Source organism: Phyllobates terribilis, unplaced genomic scaffold, assembly GCF_046119375.1.
Source record: "Phyllobates terribilis strain yellow unplaced genomic scaffold, ASM4611937v1 Scaffold_886__1_contigs__length_569868, whole genome shotgun sequence".
NCBI classification, from domain to species: Eukaryota; Metazoa; Chordata; class Amphibia; order Anura; family Dendrobatidae; genus Phyllobates; species Phyllobates terribilis.
In genome coordinates this window covers 138639-153479 of record NW_027363646.1, presented here as the reverse complement: position 1 = coordinate 153479, position 14841 = coordinate 138639, and positions in this window count along the sequence as shown.

Here is a 14841-nt window from a genome sequence, read left to right as displayed (position 1 = left end):
TCCTTCAGCGCCCCTTTTAAGGCAGATAGCTCCCTATCCCGCTGGTGTAGACCCTCGTCCAGCCTTTGCTTCTCCTGCATCAGCTGCTTCACCTGCTCTTGAAATCTCTGCACTTCCTTTCTTGTGACCTCTGCTTCCTCCGCATCCACATAGCCTTTCTTCACTTGGTTCAGCTCTGACTGCACCAGGGAGAAACGATTTTTCATTTCATTCAGCTCATCTTCAGACTCCTCTTTCTCAAGCTTCAACTGCAAAACCTCCTCCTTGGTTTTGCTGAGGTCCTCTTTATTTTTCTGGAACATTTCCTTCCATTGGTTGATTTCCTCTCTGCTTTCCTCCAGTTCTCACTGCAAGTTCCACAAAATCTGGTTTATTTTCTGCCGCTCAGACTCCAGGCTCAGCTGGTCCTGGGACACATTCTCCATGTTTTTCCTTAGTTGCTGTACATCACTCTGATACTGCTGCCTGAAAGGCTCCAGCTCTTGGTCATGATTGGCCACCTCCTCTTTCAGCGCTCCCTTCAGGGCTGTCAGTTCCTGAACCTTCTGTCTCAGTAGATCATCCTGCTTGTACTGAATCTACAGAACTGCATCCAACTCTTCCTCCTGGTCTTCTTTATTATCTGATACTGTACCAGAGGTTGCTACTGGCAGCATCACCTCCTCTTCCATCCTGATCTCCTCTGCTTCTAAACGAGAATCCACACTCGGAATAAAGGCACACAGCATTGCATTTTCTTTATTTACCCTTTCAGCAAAGACTACAGGAGCAAATTTTGTGGCCCTTGTACTTTCGACGACGAAAGTGGGACTTTCTCACCTCATTTAACTCCTCCTGACTGAACTCTCTTTCTACTTTCATAGTGTCACTCCCCATGGTGTCAACCCCTTCTACTGGAGCTACCCAGTTATCAACGGTTGAATTGTCATTTTTAGGCGGTACCAACACACGACCGGTAACCGATTCTGGTTTTGTATGCCCCACCCCCTTTTGAGACTCCACCCCTTTTGGACAACCACACCTGTAGGGGGTGCTTTAAAAAAAAAAACGCCATAGTCTTAGGACCCAGTTCACAACATATCTTAGTACCTCCCTGGGCACTCTGGGATAGTGCCGGCGACACAGGAGAACTCAAGGAATGGTCCGCTGCCGCCATTCTGTAATGTGCCAACAGCTCCTGCCGTTCCAGCACCATGTCCTGTTGCCATTTCCCAAATACCTGCTGCAATTTTAACAGGCACTTTAATCGCTCAATAGCTTCAGTCTCATTTTCTGCTCCATTCACAGCCATCTTTATCAGCTCCTGCATTTCTTTAGCACACTCTATTTTGCTGAAGAGCGTTTGCAGCCGGTCATCTAACCCTTTCTCCATTCCGTCTGGGGATACTGCTCCATTCATAGCCATCACAGTACGCTGTTCACACCAGACACTTCACACCGCTCTCCCCGGAAAAATTTTCGTGGCCCCACCAAGCCACAGCAAACCAGATTTGAGTGCGACGACAATTTTCATAACCCCGCCGAGTTACAGCCAGAAGCTTTAATCTTCGTGGCCCCGTCGAGCCACAGTCAGATGCTTGCATCCATATTGGTCGTCCTGTGCCGTTACCCCTTGCAACCAGACTGCAGTTAACCGCATTCTCTAACCAATTGTGAGGTAGCGCTATTGATCATGTTGAGGGGCACTCACTTCACCAGGTCAATTAAAGCACACATGCAATGTTTTCCTGTAATCTAAAGTCCAGCAGTTTATTACACATCATAAACTGCTTATAACATAGTCCATCTCAGCGGCTCGCAGGAATGTTACATACAAAATATCCTAGACCTTTTTCAGTCGTAGCTATGCCAGCTTGGCTTCAGAAACAGTCCTAAGCCAAGTAACAACATCAATGTCCATATCAAGCACGGTCTTTTACCTTTGCCAGGTCTAGCTGCTTCCATCATCTCTGTTCTGCCAAAGCTGTGGTTTAAGGCTCACCAGATGTGGCCTACAGGCCTCGTGCCTTCCAGGTCTAAAGGGGTCCCAGGCACAGAGATCAGGTCTCTTGACTCACTGCGTTTCAAAACCCCCCCGATTATATATCACTCTGTGCACACAGGACCTGTGATGAGGTCACAGTCATGTGATCAGTCACCTGAAGGGGAGGTACGTGGTGAGCCAGAACACACCCCCTCAGACATTTTGGCAATGCAGCAAGCCGCTGCATTACATCCTTCATTGGAGTCCAGCTGTGTTTAATTAAACTGATAGGACTTAATTTGGAAAGGCACACACCTCTCTATATAAGACCTCACAGCTCACAGCGCATGTGTAACATCCCTGGCGGCGTGCTGACATGGCTTACCATCACCCAATATGCAAGACCACCAGCTTACCTACCAGTCCAGGCTGCACACTATGCTCCTCTACCTGCTGTGTGCATGTCTCTTGTCTGCTGGCTTAGAGCGGCGGCGCTGGCACTTCCTGATTCTTAACCCTCAACTGGTGAGGTAGGGTTTTTGTCACGCAACTGGTCATGTGGGGTTTCCTATAACCCAGTGTTTAGAAATCTCTTATTTTTACAGAAAATTCAAAGATCACGTTTGTTTTAATCGTTTTCTTATTGCCGATTGATTACACATGAGTATAACAAATTGTTGACATCCACGAATGGATGGAAGCTAATGAGACACGGATCCTCATACCAGCATTTTTCAATGAATGGCAGCCGAACAAAAATTCCCTGGGTTGTGGCAAACCCCACCTCACCAGTTGAGGGTTAAAGTTACAGTGTGCACAGTCCTAATGTGTCCCCAGCCTATTGCTGTGAGTCACTGGATACTTAAACCTCCTCCACCCAGTGGGGGGTGCCTGAGCAACACTTTCTTTCGGTGTGTTCTGTGCAACTGAGTAGCCAGGTCCTGTCCTGTATCTGTGACTTCTAGTCTGTTTCTGCCACCCCGGGGGCTGAGAACCCAGGCCCGTTACCTGCATCTGTGACTTCTATTTTTTTCCGCCACTCTGGGGGCTGTATGCACAGGCTTGTTCCTGTATCTCTTTCCAGTGTCAGTTCCGGTCTGAACTGTGTCCTAGCACGTTACCTGTTTGTCTCTATGTCCGATCCTTCCCTTTTCCTGCAGAGTGTGAACCAGTACTTAACTCCTACTCATTGTCTCTGTACTTCTGTTTGTGAGTTTTGTGTCCACTCACTACTTCATTGCAAGTACCTTGTGTGTATCTGGTTCTGCTTGTCCCGTTTCCCTGCCTTTGTATCTACCGCCTGTGTTCCAGCTATCTTCCTGTGTTTCCCAGTCTGTTCCATGTGAACAGAGCGCTGTTTTGTCTGTCCGCACCTGCGGCTCTGCTCCGCTCTGCTCTGCTTGTCCCCGCACCTGCGGCTCTGCTCTGCTCCGCTTGTCATCTGCATCTGCGACTCTGCTCCGCTTGTCCTCCGCACCTGCGGCACTGCTCTGCTCCGCTTGTCCTCCACTCCTGCGGCTCTGCTCCTGTATTCAAGTCTGTACTGGTCCCTAACCAGCCTGTTTACCTACCTGTCAGTACCTGCCTGTCTGTATACCAGCCGTGCCTGCCAGTACCCGCCGTTTGCATACCAGCCAAACCTGTCCTTTCCTGCATTCCCTGGTGTGGGTCAACAGCTGTGTGACCGAGGTCTGACCTGGAGTAGCACCTGGGCCACCTCCCTCATCCCTCCTCAGACTACGGAGTCGATTAAGCCGCCGTGTGTCCATGGTCGGATCTTGCAAGGCACATAGTCACGCCCCTCCAGGCACTCCTCGGTTCGTGGCCCAGTGGAACCACTAACCACGCTCACGCCAAACTGTCCGGGCGTGAGCGTAACAGCATGTCAGACCAAATGAGAATCATGAGCTCAAAGGAACTGCCCAAGGAGCTCAGAGACAGAATTATGACAAGGCACAGATCTGGTCAAAGTTACAAAAGAATTTCTGCATTACTCAAGGTTCCTAAGAGAACAGTGGCCTCCATAATCCTTAAATGGAAGAAGTTTGGGACCACCAGAAGTCTTCCTAGACCTGGCCGTCCAGCCAAATTGAGCAATCGTGGGAGAAGAGCCTTGGTGAGAGAGGTAAAGAAGAACTCCAAGATCACTGTGGCTGAGCTCCAGAGATGTAGTAGTGAGGTGGGAGAAAGTTCAAAGTCAATTATCACTGCAGCCCTCAACCAGTCGGGCCTTTATGACAGAGTGGCCCGACGGAAGCCTCTGCTCGGTGCAAGACATATGAAAGCCCACATAGAGTTTGCTCAGAAACACATGAAGGACTCCCAGACTATGAGAAATAAGATTCTCTGGTCTGATGAGACAAATATAGAACTTTTTGGTGATAATTCTAAATGGTATGTATGGAGAACACCAGGCACTGCTCATCACCTGCCCAATACAATCCCAACAGAGAAACATGGTGGTGGCAGCATCATGCTATGGGGGTGTTTTTCAGCTGCAGGGACAGAACGACTGGTTGCAATTGAAGGAAAAATGAATGTGGCCAAGTACAGAGATATCCTGGATGAAAACCTCTTCCAGAGTGCTCTGGACCTCAGACTTAGCCGAAGGTTCACCATCCAACAAGACAATGACCCTAAGCATACAGCTAAAATAACAAATAAGTGGCTTCAGAACAACTCTGTGACCATTATTAACTGGCCCAGCCAGAGCCCTGACCTAAACCCAATTGAGCATCTCTGGAGAGACCTGAAAATGGCTGTCCACCAACGTTCACCATCCAACCTGATGGAACTGGAGAGGATCTGCAAGGAAGAATGGCAGAGGATCCCCCAATCCAGGTGTGAAAAACTTGTTGCATCATTCCCAAGAAGACTCATGGCTGTACTAGCTCAAAAGGGTGCTTCTACTTAATACTGAGCAAAGGGTCTGAATACTTATGACCATGTGATATTTCAGTTTTTCTTTTTTAATAAATTTGTAAGAATTTCTACATTTCTGTTTTTTTTCAGTCAAGATGAGGTGCAGAGTGTACTATAATGAGAAAAAAAATAACTTTTTAGAATTCACCAAATGGCTGCAATGAAACAAAGAGTGAAAAATTTAAAGGGGCCTGAATACTTTCTGTACTCACTGTAGGCGGTTACAACCCTTCTACCTTGTATCTCGAGTCTGGGGGGCAAGGACAAGGATTGTGAGCCCTGGACACTGTTACCATGGGGCGTCGCCTTAGGCATCGCTTCTGGAACCAGTGAGTTCCAGCGGCCATGTCCTGCGTTTCACAGACCGGAAGTGAGATCTTCGGACTGGAAATGCGTCACGCAATGTAGACGGAGCCACAACAGCGCAGTGTTGGTTTAAAATGGAGACAGTGAGGTGAGTGCCTCTACTGCAACATTGAGCACGTTATCCCACAAACGTGTCTGTAATGATATTACCGTCTACACGGCAGGAATAAGTACCTCCCCTGATGAATCAATGTGTTTGAAGAAACGCGTCAGGAGAATGGAGGAAATGAATGAACTAGGGAACCGGCATGGTATATCCTCAACTTGGGTGAGATTATTCCCTTTTTTTTCCTACGTTGGTGAATAATCACATGTGTGCACACAGTTACACCAATACCGCATTATTGTGCATACAGGGTGACAGTGGTATGTTGAGATCATAGCCCTATGTCGCTGAATGTATGTAGCTGCACCTATAAGAGTGTTATCCCCTTTGACCAAAGTGGACAGGTTTATAGAGGATGTCTGACTGATATATGCTAATTATTGTCATCCTACATAAATACCTGAGAAAAGGCATAATATGCTCCACAGTTGAAGAAAGGGACCGGGGTTCCACTAGTAACCACTTGAATGCTCAGCTAGTTTGAATGAGCATTGCCATTTCTGAACTAAGGTACATAGAAAAACTGTTCAATAGTACACACGTGGTCAAAATTATTGGTTCCCCTCGTTTAATGAAAGAAAAACCCACAATGGTCACAGAAATAACTTGAATCTGACAAAAGTAATAATAAATTAAAAATGATTAAAATGAACAAATGAAAGTCAGTCATTGCTTTTCAACCCTGCTTCCACAGAATTTAAAAAAATATTAAGCTCATGAAGTAGGCCTGATCAGAAATGATGGTACTCTTAACTTAATATTTTGTTGAACAAACTTTTAAGGCAATCACTGATATCAAACGATTCCTGTAACTGTCAATGAGACTTCTGCACCTCTCGACAGGTGTTTTGGCCCACTCCTCATGAGCAAACTGCTCTAGTAGTCTCGTGTTTGAAGGTTGCCTTTTCCAGACGGCATGTTTCAGCTCTTTCTAAAGATGCTCAATAGGGTTTAGGTCAGAGCTCATAGAAGGCCACTTCAGAATAGTCCAATGTTTTCCTCTTAGCCATTCTTGGGTGTTTTTAGCTGTGTGTTTTGGGTCATTATCCTGTTGCAAGAATCATGACCTGCAACTGAGACCAAGCTTTCTGACACTGGGCAGCACATTTCTCTCTAGAATCCCTTGATCGACTTGAGATTTCATTGTACCCTGCACAGATTCAAGACATCCTGTGCCAGATGCAGCAAAGCAGCCCCAAACATAACAGAGCTTCCTCCATGTTTAACAGTAGGGACAGTGTTCTTTTATTGATATGATTCAAGGGGTTGTCCACTACTATGGAAAATAGCCCAATGTATTTATATGATGAACAGAAGCTTCTTTGTAATTACCTTCCTCTGCTGTTTCTGCCTGTGAGCAACGCTATCACTGGCCACTCACAGGCAGCACGTGACCCCCGCTGAGGTCATGTCAAGTGAGGCGTGACTCAACGCTGGGATCCCCGCGGTGGCTGCTGGGTTGTGGGCAGGGTTACCCCCGCGTCACACTCTGCATCCACCACTTGCTTTCCCAATGAATGGGGAGAGGAAGAGCACGCGGTGGATGCCGGGTGTGATGCGCGGGGTAACCCCGCCCACAACCCAGCAGCCACCATGGAAAGCAGAAGAGGGACCCTCGGCTGCAGCCTGAACTTGTCAGCACCGACTGCAGCTGGGGGTCACGTGATGCCTGTGAGCAGCCAGTGATAGCGCCGCTCACAGGCAGAAACAGCAGAGTAAGGTATTTACAAAGAAGCTTCTAGTCATCATAAAAATACATTGGACTATTTTCAATAGTAGTGGACAATCCCTTTAATTTTTCTGTCCGTGAACATAGACATCTGTCCATGGGACATTCTCCCAGTAGCTTTGTGGCTTGTCAACATGTAGTTTGGCAAATTCCAGTCTGGCTTTTTTATGACTTTTTTTCAACAATGATGTTCTCCTTGGTCGTCACCCATGAAGTCCACTTTGGATCAAACAACGACGAATGGTGCGATCTGACACTGATGTTCCTTAAGCTTGAAGTTCACCTTTAATCTCTTTAGGAGTTATCCTAGGCTCTTTTGTTACCATTCGTATTATCCGTCTCTTTCATTTATCATCAATTTTCCTCCTGCGGCCACGTCCAGGGAGGTTGGCTACAGTCCTATGGATCTTAAATTTCTTAATAATATGTGCAACTGTAGTCACAGGCATATCAAGCTGCTTGGAGATGGTCTTATAACCTTTACCTTTAACATGCTTGTCTATAATTTTCTTTCTAATCTCCTGAGACAACTCTTATCTTTGCTTCCTCTGGTCCATGTTGAGTGTGCTACACACCATGTCACCAAACAGCACAGTGAGTATATGTAACCCTATATACAGGCCCACTGGCTGATCATAAGATTGTAGACACCTGTGATGCTAATTAGTGGACACAACTTCATTTAACATGTCCCTTTTGTCACATTATTTTCAGGGGCACTATCATTTCTGTCCAGGCCTATTTGAAGTGTTTATTTTTTTTTTAAATTCTGTGGAAGCAGAGTTGAAAAGCAATGACTGACTTTCATTTGCTCATTTTCATAGATTTTTAATTTATTATTACTTTTGTCAGATTCAAGTTATTTTTGAGACCATTGTGGGTTTTTCTTTCATTAAACGAGGGGTACCAACAATTTTGACCACGTGTGTATATAAGGATATGAGCATTTATTGTACAGTTTGTGGCCACCCCTAGCTGGTCACTAAATTGTTATTTGTACCTGCTGTGTGTTTGGCTGCATGTCCAGTGACAATTGGTTTTGGAATACTGGCACTATTCTAATCACCTACTGGTCACTGAGGTGAGATGTGGCACCCAGGGGATGGGGACTACTCGGCGCCCGGGCCTTAATGCCTGGCCTTGGGGGATGTCGCGGTGGTCGGCTCCCGGGCCCGTACCCTGGGGTCTCTCTTAAAAAAAAAAAGGGGTTAAATGGAAAATGAAAGTACGTGACGCCACCTGTGGTGTCTGGTGAGGACCACCAGCACTGCGGCAGTCCACTGAGGCCGGTGTTACGGCAGCTATGATGGGGTAGCTCCCCACAGGTGGAGCTAGGCCTCAGGGCAGCGGTGTTCGGTAAGGTGCACTATATGGCGGTGACCCAGCCGGGTCCAAGGAAAAAATGGGAGACACACTCACGTTTGGCTTCAGTACCTTTTTACTGGTGGAGTTGCGGTACCGCCCGGAGCACTGTAGGGTGAGGGGTGCACTGCAGGTCTCTCCCCAGTGAGCAGGTATAGGGCCTCCTGTATCCTTGCCGCTTGTGTAGTTTATGGCCTCTCTGAAACTAGGCCTAACTTAGTCCTTGTGTTGCGCCGGCTGACCTGGTGTTAGGGCCTTTTGCTGAAGAGCACGCTCCTGGTATGGCGGAGCCGCCGTGCCTCCTGGTCCTGTTACGTGTCAGCTCCTGGGCTATCCTGAGACCTGAAGTCTTCCAGGAAAGATCCGGTTGTTTTCTACAGAGGGTATACTGCTCTGCAGACTCGGAGCCGGTGTCCGGTATATTTCTGGGGTTTGCTTATGAAGCTCCTCGGTCCCCGATGCTACTGTTCCACTAGCCTTCGGCCTACTCTGGGCCCTCACTAGGCTATACACACTGGCAGTAAGCTGGCTGCCTCTTCTGCCGCTCTTTAGAGCGTCGGCAACGCTCCTAGCTGTCTCTCTCTGAGCTGCTTGCAGCAGACTCCAAATAACTCCTCTCAGCAGAAACCTGCTGAGTCACTAACCTTCTGTGTCTCAGCAGAGACTCCTGACTGGACTCACTCCTTAGACAACTGACTGAACTCCCTCTCTTCCTGCCTCCACCCTCCTTTATATATTCACTAAAGGGCTCCCTCTGGTGATTTCTGAGGTAGGGTGGAGGTGTGTGTATGCTCTGAGGGCCTCTTGTGGAGAAAACCTGAAATGCACCCCCCTTTGGTCTGTGACTCCATGCACAGCAGGGCGTCACATTCCCCCCTAGTTAAAGTCAGCACTCCCGGGCTGAAGCACATTTTGTAAACAATAGAAATAACAAGCTTCCCTTTATGGGAGGTTAGAACACTTGAACGTTGCATAGCAAAACATGAATAAAAATATATATATACATTGCAAAAGCAGTAGGCAGTGAGCAACCAGAAAGTCCAAGTCTCTTCCGGAGAAGTTGCTCAAAGGGGCACTCCAGGGAGCGCAAATATTTACAAAGAAAATCTTTGGGCTGCACAAAGTCCTCATCCTCAGAGTTCATATATAAGGAATAAACAGGTTACGGTTAAAGTGTCCATATCACTTGAATTGTCCATTCAAAGGGAAGAAATATAAGTTACACACATTAATACAATACGTAGTATAATACATAATACCTCAGGGGTAACTATCTACATTCTCAGAAATTGTACTATTTTATTCAATGTACCTAGCAGGGGGTTTACCTCTCGTGCTGCGTACTGATCTGCGTAATGCAGTGGTCTGTGGGGTATCAATGTCTGTATCATCAGTTACCCTGTCTGCCCTTCGTGTGGGTAAGTTGTAAAATTGCCTTAACCTCTCTATGGGACTGGCAAGTGTACCATTGGCTGGGCCTTCTTGCTCTGCTCCAGCCGGAGATCCTTCTTGAGCTGGCTCTTCAGCAGCACTTACAGGTCCAACTTGCTGTAGAGAGTTTTCTGGTTGCTGGAAGAAGTGGAGTACTGGGACAATCACCGCTCCTCCTATTTGAGGCCAATCTGCCGGGAAGTCACCTAAGTCAGTATGGATTACTGCTTCTTCAGGTTCCTCCTGGATGATGAGGGGCACTTCTTCTTGGGGTTTTAGCAGATCCGGACACAAGTTTAGATGGTCCCGAGATACTGTTGCAGTGGTTCTCCCTCCATCTTTGCTGATCAAACACGTCTTCCTGTTGTCAAACCTTGAATTCAACACAGTGTAGGGTTCTCTCTCCCACTGGTCATCAAGCTTGTGGTTCCTCCGCTTCCTTTTCAATACCACTTCTCCTGGTGTGAAGGGTTCTGCTGGTGACCTTCTGTTGTATTGCGCCTCTTGTTTATCCCTCACCCGAGTGAGACTGTCTTCGACACAGGCTTGTACTCTTCTGTACTGCTCCTGTCTGGCTGTGTCCCAGTCCTCAGTGGTTGCATCAGCTTCAGGTTCTACCACACCAAGCTCCAGGTCCATGGGCAACTTCCCAGGTCTTGCCCGCATTAGATATGCCGGAGTGCAATTGGTGGAGCTTACTGGTATGTGATTATACAGATCCACTAAGTCAGATAGTAAGTCTGGCCACTGGTTTCTCTCTTCTAGTGGTATGGTCTTCAGTAGATCGATGATGATGTTGTTCATCTTTTCACAGAGACCGTTAGTTTGGGGGTGGTACGGTGTAGTCCTGATCTTTTTACACCCGTACAGATGGCAGAACTCTTTGAACAATTCAGCCTCAAAGGCCGGGCCTTGGTCAGTCAGTACCTGCCAGGGTATCCATGGGGTCTGCAGAAGTACGCTTGAAACGTCTTGGCTGCTGTCTCTGCTGTCAGGTCTTTGACAGGGGCGACAACCAGGAACCTGGAGTAGTGATACACCATGGTCAGGGCGTAGGAGTATCCTGACTGGCTGGGGGAGAGCTTGACATGGTCCAGGGCCACGATCTCCAGGGGCCGAGTTGGCTTGATGGGTTGCAGGGGTGCCTTCTGGCTGCTGAAGTCTTTCCTTCTTAGGCCGCAGGTTCCACAGTCCCGGCACCACCTTTCAATGGAGCTGCGCATTCCTACCCAGTAGAATCGACACTTCAGCAGGGTCTCTAGCCTTTTCCAGCCAAAGTGCCCCGCCTGATTGTGGTAAGCTTCTAATACCATCTGGATGTCTGTCTTCGGGACTACTATCTGCCATACCATCTCATGGGTTCTTGGATTAACGTACCTCCGGCACAGCTTCTCACGGTAGATAAACAGCCGGCTTCTCTCGTTCCACAGCTGCTTTGTTTGCAGAGACGCATCTTTCTCCAGGGAAGCACCTTCTTGGGTTATCAGCTGTTTGATGTGGCTGACAACCGGGTCACTGTCCTGGGTCTCTTTCCAGCTGTGGTGAGGAAGGGGGTTTAACGTCTTTTCACGCGGCTTCCTGGAGGCTCGTTGCTCATGGATCATCCCACTCCGGTGAAAGGCAGGTATCTCTATCTCTTCCAGGTCATCCACTTCTTCTTCTGTGTCTGACTAGTGAGGCATCCTAGACTGAGCATCGGCGTTGGCGTTCTTGCGGCCCGCCCGGTACTTTATGGTGAATTGGTAGTTTGACAGCCGAGCCATCCATCGTTGTTCCATGGCTCCCAGCTTGGCTGTTTCAAGATGAGTTAAGGGGTTATTGTCAGTGTAGGCAGTGAACTTGCTGGAGGCTAGGTAGTGCTTGAACCTTTCTGTAATGGCCCAGACCAAGGCCAGAAACTCCAACTTGAAGCTGCTATAGTTCTCTGGGTTCCTCTCGGTCGGCCGGAGCTTCCTGCTTGCATACGCGATGACTTTCTCCTGGCCATTCTGCTTCTGACTTAGGACAGCTCCCAATCCTTCATTGCTGGCCTCAGTATACAGCAGGAACGGTTGGCTGTAGTCAGGGTAGGCTAGGATCTCATCACCTGTCAGGATCTCCTTCATTTCTTGAAATGATTCAGCCTGTTCTTTACCCCAGTGGAACGGGGGATTTCTGCCCTTGGGGGACTGTCCTACCAGGAGGTCTTGCAGAGGTGCTGCTCTCTTGGTGTAATCTTTTACAAACCTCCGGTAGTATCCTATCAGTCCCAGGAACTGACGCACCTCCTTGAGGTTCTTCGGCTCCGGCCATTTCTGGATGGCAGTGACCTTCTCCGGGTCTGGTGCTACCCCTTCTGGACTGACAATGTGTCCCAGGTACTGTACCTTCTTCTTGAGCAGGTGGCACTTGGAGGGCTTCAACTTCATCCCATACTGGGACAGTGACTCAAATACCTCCGCCAGGTGCTTCAAGTGGTCCTCATACGTCTTGGAGTACACAATCACGTCATCCAGGTATAATAACACAGTCTCGAAGTTGCAGTGTCCCAGGCAACACCCCATCAATCTCTGGAACGTTCCGGGGACATTGCAGAATCCAAACGGCATACTGTTGAACTCGCAGAGTCCCATCGGGGTGGTGAAGGCCGTCTTCTCCCGATCCTCCTCAGCCACAGCTACTTGCCAGTACCCACTAGCGAGGTCAAGGGTGGAAAAGTAATTTGCAGACTTCAAGGCAGCCAGGGATTCCTCAATACGTGGTAAAGGGTATGCATCTTTATGTGTAATGCGATTTACTTGACGGTAATCTACGCACATTCTCATGCTTCCATCCTTCTTCCTGACTAGAACTAGGGGAGCTGCCCAGGGACTACAACTATCCCTTACTACCCCTGCCTTCTTCATGTCATGCAACATCTCCTTGGCTTTCTGGTAGTGTGCTGGAGGTATAGGCCTGTACCGTTCCTTGATGGGGGGATGGTTGCCTGTGGGGATGTGATGTTGTACCCCCTTAATCCTCCCAAAGTCAAGCGGGTGTTTGCTGAATACCTGCTCGTATTCCTGAACCACCCGGTGTACTCCCTGTTTCTGGTGGGCAGGAGTGGTGTCTGTCCCAACGTGGAGCTGTTGACACCAATCCCCCTCCTGTGTTGTAGGGTCATTATCCCCCACTTGGTCTGGGGAGGTTAAGGACTCCGCCGTGTGAATAGAGTTATTATTTACAGTATAGAGTTTGGCAATAGTGGCATAACGTGGTAATTTAACCTCGTCTTCCCGATAGTTAAGAAGACGGACGGGCACCCTCCCATTGCGTACATCTACTACCCCCCTGGCGGTTAAGAGTGTAGGTCTGTGCTCTGAGCTAAGGGGTTCTACTACCGCCTGGTAGCTCTGTCCTTTAAGACCTATTGCTGCTCTACACCAGATAAGCATTTCACTCATTGGGGGAATTACAATGGGTATCGGGTCAGTTACCCGCACGTTACCAATCTCACCGCCGGTCAGCTTCGCTTGCTGCTGGTACGTCAGGGCTCGGATCTCCTTCTGGATTGCTCTCCTCTGCCCTGGTCTGGCAACGTCAGCGAGCTGTTGGAGTAAAAACACAACCTCCTCCAAACAGTTACCAACAATGTTAGTGCCTAGTACCATATTCAGTCCATTTTCCTCATTGACAGTCTTCACTACAATAAGTCCATGGTCCTTTAACTCCACTCTCCCCACTTTTACTGCTACATTCTTAACCCCGAGTAGGTCAAGAGGGAGGCCGTTAGAGGCATATACTGAAAAGTCTGGGTTTGGGGGTTGGAGACTGTCCATGGACCAGTATTTGCTATAGAGGACATCAGGTATGATTGTTACCTGGGATCCGGTGTCCAGCAGGGCAGGTATCGCAATGCCGTCAAGTATGATGGATAGGAAAGGTCTTCCTCCCACGAACCTGCGGTGCCAGTCTGAGGGGCCTGCTGAGTCTATTCCTGGGTGCTGGTCCTCGGACCCAGGGTTTACTCGTTTAAAGGACACTGGTGCACTGTGTGACCTGCCTTCTGGCAGCGGTGGCAGACGAACTCTTGGTGAGGATGGCGCTGGTTGTTGGTCCTTCCTGGGGGTGGCGTTGTCCTCCTCCGGGGTGGCGACGTCCTCCTTCTCCTCCGGTTCATCCAGGGGACATCCTCAGGGCAGTCGGCTAGCAGGATCTTTCCTTCCGTCTCTGGCTCAGTCCGTAGTTGCAGGGCACTCATCACAGTGGCCAGGTTTTTGGTCAGCTGGCGCACTTCTGAGCGCAGACAGTCCAGCTCAGTAGGGGGCGCTGTGTGCACTTTGGCTTCAGCAGCCAGCAGGGAAAAGGTGGGTGCTGCTGGCGTTTCTAGTGGCCCCACCCTGGTAACGCTGGATAGACGTATCTGCTGTCTCCAGGGGTTGCAGTCCCTTGATAGCCATGTCCTTAAGGGTGTCGAAGGTAGCATCTGGATGGTCCAAGGACCACCAACGCACAGTCCTGCTCTCCGCTTGGGACCTCAGCCCCCGGACAAATTGTTCTTTTAGCATTTTACTCTCATTGGTTATGCTAATTGGACTAACCTGTTTTAGAGCTCGCAGGGCCACCTGTAAACGGCAGTAATAATCCCGAACGCTGTCCTCTGGCTTCTGAGAGCATTGGTAGAACTTCATCCGGAGGTCTGCCTCAGTGCGGTCCTCAAAGGCAGTCTGTAACTTTTTGAAAATTGTGGACACTGATTCCTGGTCTGCGGCTGACCAAGTCTCTACTTCTCTCTCCGCAGCACCAGTCAATTGTCCCACAACTACTGCAGCTCTTTGTTTGCCGGTCATAGAATACATGTCCAGGATGCTGCATATTTTGCGCTTGAATCCGGACAGGGTGTCCGGCTTGCCGTTGTACTGGGGGAGCCACTTTGCTCCAGGCATGTACGGTAAAGTCAATGGTACAATAGGGGCTACAGGCGCCGGTAATGGGGCGGCTGCT